Source organism: Quercus robur, chromosome 10 (genome assembly GCF_932294415.1).
Source record: "Quercus robur chromosome 10, dhQueRobu3.1, whole genome shotgun sequence".
Lineage (NCBI taxonomy): Eukaryota > Viridiplantae > Streptophyta > Magnoliopsida > Fagales > Fagaceae > Quercus > Quercus robur.
The window spans coordinates 13397014-13403013 of NC_065543.1; positions in this window are offsets into that span (position 1 = coordinate 13397014).

The following is a 6000-nucleotide window of genomic DNA, read 5'->3' on the forward strand; positions in this document are numbered from 1 at the left end:
GCGTGAGATTTGTGGTTAAACCGGCTTTGAAACCATTCCGATGGAGGAGTTGTTGGTCCCAAGTCTGAAATTTTGGCTTTGAACTTGAGAGAGAGATATTTTTTGGTGTAAAGAAGAGAGAGATTTTCTGGGCATGAAGGAGAGAGATTTTCTGGCGTTATTCGTGAAGAACAGAGACAAAAAATTTGGTTTAATATATGGTGCTCAAACGGTGTTACATGCTGTCTGTTTTAAGGAGCAAATTGGTCATTTTTAACAACTCTTGGATGTGTTTGGTATTTCCTCAAACCTCAGGGTAGGTTTCTGGTATTTACCCTAAAAGATTTTATTTTTCATCATTAGTGTTTGATTTTAGGGATAGAAAAGTAGAAGGATGATTAAAATCAACTCACCTTGTTTAGTTGAGAAGAAAAATAAGAAGATAAAAAAAGTTGATTTGTAAGAATTTACACTTCTACTCTGTGTAAAAGAGAAAGAAGAAAATTAAGTGAGGAGAGAGAGAATGGACATAAATTTCGTGCTGTGTTCATTCGCTATCGACAAACAAATCTTTGGTCTTCAATTTCAGGTTAGTATTTTCATTCTAATTAAGTTGTTCAAAATTTTAATTCTTTTAATTATTTTTTTCAAAAATATTATATCATCTCTCTCTCTCTCTCTCTCTCTCTCTCTCTCTCTCTCTCTCTCTCTCTCTCTCTCTCTCTCATTGAGATACACTCATGTTGGCTAATGCACTTAGGTTGATATCCAAGAAACATTATGGAGGTAGAATGGATAAATGGAGTTAGCAATTATCCTCAAATAGCCTGTTCTTTTTTTCTTCTATTTTTTGTTTCTTTGTTTGGATAATCCACTTATTTTGCTGAAACTTAAAATTTTTTATTGAAAATATTGTAGATAAAGGTAAAAGTTAACTGAAATAGTATAATGAAACCTATAAATAATATCAAAAAGTGTAATAGAACCTAGAAATAATAATAAAAATAAACTGAATAATGAAATATATTAACTTTTTAATTTGGAATCAAACTCGCGGTCAACTTTTTCCGAAGATGCCAAAGGACCATCAACCATTTGGAAGGTACGTTGGTGCCTCTAGCTCTTGGGCCTAAGCTCTCTGACTATGTCTAATCAATATGTCAGTACCCAATTTCCAAGTGACCCTCACCCACTTACTTAGCCCTGCCAATTTTGTTTTTTTTTTTTTTTTTTTTTGCCTAAGACTAGGTCACTTCTTGGAAATAGGGCTCGGCAGTTAGCACCAAGTGTGGACAGCTTGAACCCGCTCCATCCTTTAACATGTGAAAGTCAATTTGTTAAGTAGGTTTTCATTGGTGGATAAAAATATTAAGGGAAAGGTCATGACTTCCTCATTACCAAATTATGATATATGGCAATAAAACTTGATATGAGCAAAACCTACGATATGGTGGAGTGGCACTATTTGGAATCAATTATGGTGAAGATGGGTTTCTCGGAGCATTGGATTAAATTGCTCATGCTTTGTGTGACAACAGTATCCTACTCGATCTTGGTAAATGGAGAACCTAAAGGCATGATCACACCATCTAGAGGCATCCTTTAAGGAGACCCCCTCCCACCCTTCCTATTCCTACTATGCACAGAAGGTCTTCATGGGCTCATAAGCTAAGCTGCAAATTAGGGAAAAATTAAGGGTTATTCACTTTGCAAATATAGTCCAAGATTAACTCACCTTTTATTTGCAGACGATAGCCTTTTGTTTTGTAGGGCTATTGTTCAAGAGTGCCAAAAAGTCCTGGACATTTTGGAGGTTTATGGAAAATGCTCGGGCCAACTAATTAACCGCAGTAAGACAACAATCTTATTTAGCAAAGCAACTTGTGTAGACACCAGAAATCATATAAAGACAGCCTTGGGAGTGCCAAAAATTATATTATATGAGAAGTATCTGGGTCTACCTTCCGTTGTGGAGAGATATAAAAAGGCTGACTTCAATTACATCAAGGAGAGAGTGTGGAAGAAAATGCAAGGTTGGAATGAAAAGCTCTTGTCACAAGCAGAGAGAGAGGTTTTGATAAAGGCGGTGGTCCAAGTAATTCTCACATATACTATGAGTTGTTTCAAACTCCCACTAGGCCGTTGTTTGAAAATTGAAAGTCTTACTAGAAGATTTTGGTGGGGCCAAAATGGAGATCGAAGGAAAATTCATTAGGTCAAGTGGTCCACACTTTGCCAATCTAAGAATGAGGGTGGGATGGGCTTCAAAGACCTTGCAAATTTTAATGATGCACTCTTGGCAAAGCAAGCTTGGAGATTGCTACATAATAAAAACTCTATTCTATAGGGTTTTTAAACCAAGGTTTTTTCCGGACTGCTCTGTTTTGGAAGCCACAGATTCTACTTCGGGATCACATGCTTAGCGAAGTATTTTAGAAGGAAGGGATGTTCTTCTCCAAGGTGCTAGATGGAGGGTTGGGAGTGGAGAATCTATTAGTGTATGGAATGATGCCTAGCTGCCTTCCATTGATCATCCAAAAATACTCTCACAGGTTATACCAGGGTTCGAAGATGCTAAGGTTTCAGACCTCATAAACCCGATTCAAAGAAGGTGGGAGTCTGATCTAATCCGTGGGCTTTTTCTACTAGAAGAAGCGGAGCTAATTTTAAGCATTCCACTCATCACCCCACGGAAGACAAGGTTATTTGGCCTTATAACTCTTCAGTTGCCTATTCAGTGAAATCGGGCAAAAAGTTTTTAGCTAAAGAGAACAATATTTCAACCCCATGGATTGATCACGAGCATGATGAAGACATTTGGAAGTGGATCTGGCGCCTCTCTATTTCCAATAAAGTCAGGAATTTTCTTTGGCGAGCATGTCACAATGCAATCCCTGTTAAGCAAAATCTTTGGATACGGAAATTCCTAACAGAGGACTTATGCGAGCACTGTCATTTAACCTCTGAAACAGTATGCCATGCCCTTTGGGAATGCTCGAAGATTGATGAAGTTTAGGAGGGCTTGCAGGGCTTCGAATTCCGACGGCTTCAAAACTTCCAATCCTTTAAAGAACTGATTGCTTTCGTGCATGCGGAAGAGGAGAATTTAGAGTTAATGGCAATGGTAATGTAGACAATTTGGCACAGAAGAAATCAAATCAAAGTGAGTTCACGTGATTTTCCTACCTCACAAGTGCTTCCCTAAGCCACGCAAGCCCTCACAGATTTCAAGCACATAAACGTTTCACTTCCACCTCAACGACTTGCTGCCGAGAACTCACAAGCTCGCTCTCATTGGTCTCCCCCTCCAAGAGATTGTTTTAAGATAAATTTTGATGGGGCTACATTCCCTAAACTAGGCAAGGCAGAACTGGGTGTAGTGATCAAAGATTGCAATGGTAGTGTGGTGGCATCCCTATCAGAACAAGCCCCTCTTCTGTTCTCACCTGAAATTGTGGAAGCCATGGCTACAGCCAGAGCAATCCAGTTGGCCCAGGAGCTCGGTATCAGTCCCTATATCCTTGAGGGGGATGCAGAAGTTGTGATCAATACCCTCAAATCTGATGAATCCCTCTCTTCCTTTGGGCAAATTATTTCTTTGGCCAAATCCTCCTTAGTTACCAACAGTTGTATTTCTTTCTCTTATGTACATAGGGTTGGAAATAAAATTACTCATAACCTAGCTCGATATGCTAGACATGTTAGAAGTTTGTTGGTATGGTGGGAAAATGTTCCTCCACATCTTTATTCTATTCTCTTTACCAATTCTGGCTAATAATATTTGACCGTCTTCTTTCTCAAAAAAAAAAAAAATATATATATATATATATATGATATATGATATATTTCTACTAAACATACTGTTTTAATTAGCCAATACTTTCCATTATTACTTTTGAGTTAGTAGGTTTTTTTTTTTTTTAAATTGGTGGAGTAATGGCCAGGATTTGTGTTGTGACTCTAAACTTATTATTTTTTTTGGGTGGAGAGGGGATTTAATATTAAACACTTCCAATTAAATATTAAGTAGAGTTAATTGAATTACAAGATTATTGACGCAGCTTTAAACTTATTGGCGCAATTAGTTAAGAACCACAACTAATTGGAGTCATCGACTGTTAGGAACAGCCCTGTTTTGTATATACAATAAACTTAACAAAATAATAATAATAATAATAAAAAAAAAAAAGTATATACAATAATTTCCTTAGATGAAACTCCCATTCAAGTAGGAGAAACTTATTGGAAACATTGAATTTGGTAAATGGTAGTCAACTACATGGTTATTTGGACTCCCTTCCTTGACCCGAATTTGTGTTAAAAATATTAATATAAAATCTCTACCACTACGATTGATGGCATAAAATTTTCCCTTGTAGTCCAAGTATTGTCACTCGCTCCTAAACGTCTATACCTCCCAATAATGATCAATATTGTAATGTAATCGGACATCCAAGTAGGACTTGATGATGAAGACACCTTACTAATGAGTGTTTAACCTGTATTTTGAATATTTTTTTTTTTTTTTTTTTTTTTTTGAGGAAACAGTAAGACAGACTTATAATACATTATATAACTAGAGTACCACTACAAAACATCATAATTAAGTTAAAACTAGAAGATCTTAATCAGACATTTACGCTACTAACCTGACTAATCTCTAAAACAAGCTGATTCAATATCTCCAAACCAATGGCACAATGATATGGTGCCTAATGAAAGAAAATAATTTGTAACTTGTAAGCAAGAATATCCTAATCATATATTAATCGAGATTGACCACATATATTCTTCTTCACCATTCTATACACCATATATATACGAATAAGTCTTGTGCCGCATAAAGTGGCACAACAAATGCCACAACTCACCCATGTGGCGAGTTGTGGTTGGTGGAGAGGTATCTCCACATGGACCCACCACCACCCTCCCACCAACCACAACTCGCCACATACGCGAGTTGTGACATTTTTTGTGCCACTATATGTGGCACAAGACTAAGGGTGTCAAATAGGTGGGTTTGGGTAGGTTTGGAGTAGACATTATTAGGTTGGATATATAAAACTCATTTACTCATTAAAATCTATTTAACTAATTGCTTCCAACCCAAATCCAACTCAACTCAATTTTTATGGGTAAAACCCAACTCACCCAATTACTCAATTATCAAAATTACCAAAATGCCATTAAAGTGAAAACCTCAACACTTTCTTGGATTCCCTTTTCCACTCTCTAGTTTCCACTCTATTTTCCCAAAAAAATCAAATTAAACAAAAGATACAAGCTTGAAAAGAAAATCGCTTCAAATTGGATCATCCTTCTCCTTTTATTTTCCCACACTTTCTTGGCATGCAAACAGCACTATCTAAACAACAATTTTTTTTATTAAAAAAAAAAAAAAACAGGGGGCCTAATTTATTAAGCATTTAGCTTCCATTTCCTGCATTTTCTCAACAACCAAACAAACAAACAAACAAAAAAACACTGTAAGAAGCAGATATGGTTCCTAAGAAGCGAGACTTGGTGGTCTGAGACAAAAAAAAAAAAAAAAAATGTAGATCGAAACCAGATCAGAAAAACCAGAAAAACAAACAAATCGAAAATATGAGCTGAAAACAAGATTAAAAAAATAAAATAAAAAATAAAAATAAAAAGAGCAGAAATATGAGCAACCCAGATCGAAACCAAGAGATTGAGAACAACCAACCTGAAACGCAGAGAGAGACCGAAACCCACGCCCGAAACACAAACCTGAAATGCAAACAAAACCTGAAACCCAACCCGAAATCACGCCGAAACAGAAACACAAACACCGAAACCAATACCGAAACAGAAACACAACCAAAACCCAGCCCGAAATCCACTCTAAAACACAAACACAAACGCCGAAACCCCCACATTGCCACATCGAGAAATCCATTAGTCTCTGTGTTGTGTTTGTTGTGCCTCATTGTTCTCTGAGAGAGAGAGAGAGGTAGGGGTGTGCATGGGCCGGGTTGGGTCGGGTTGAGGAGATTTTTT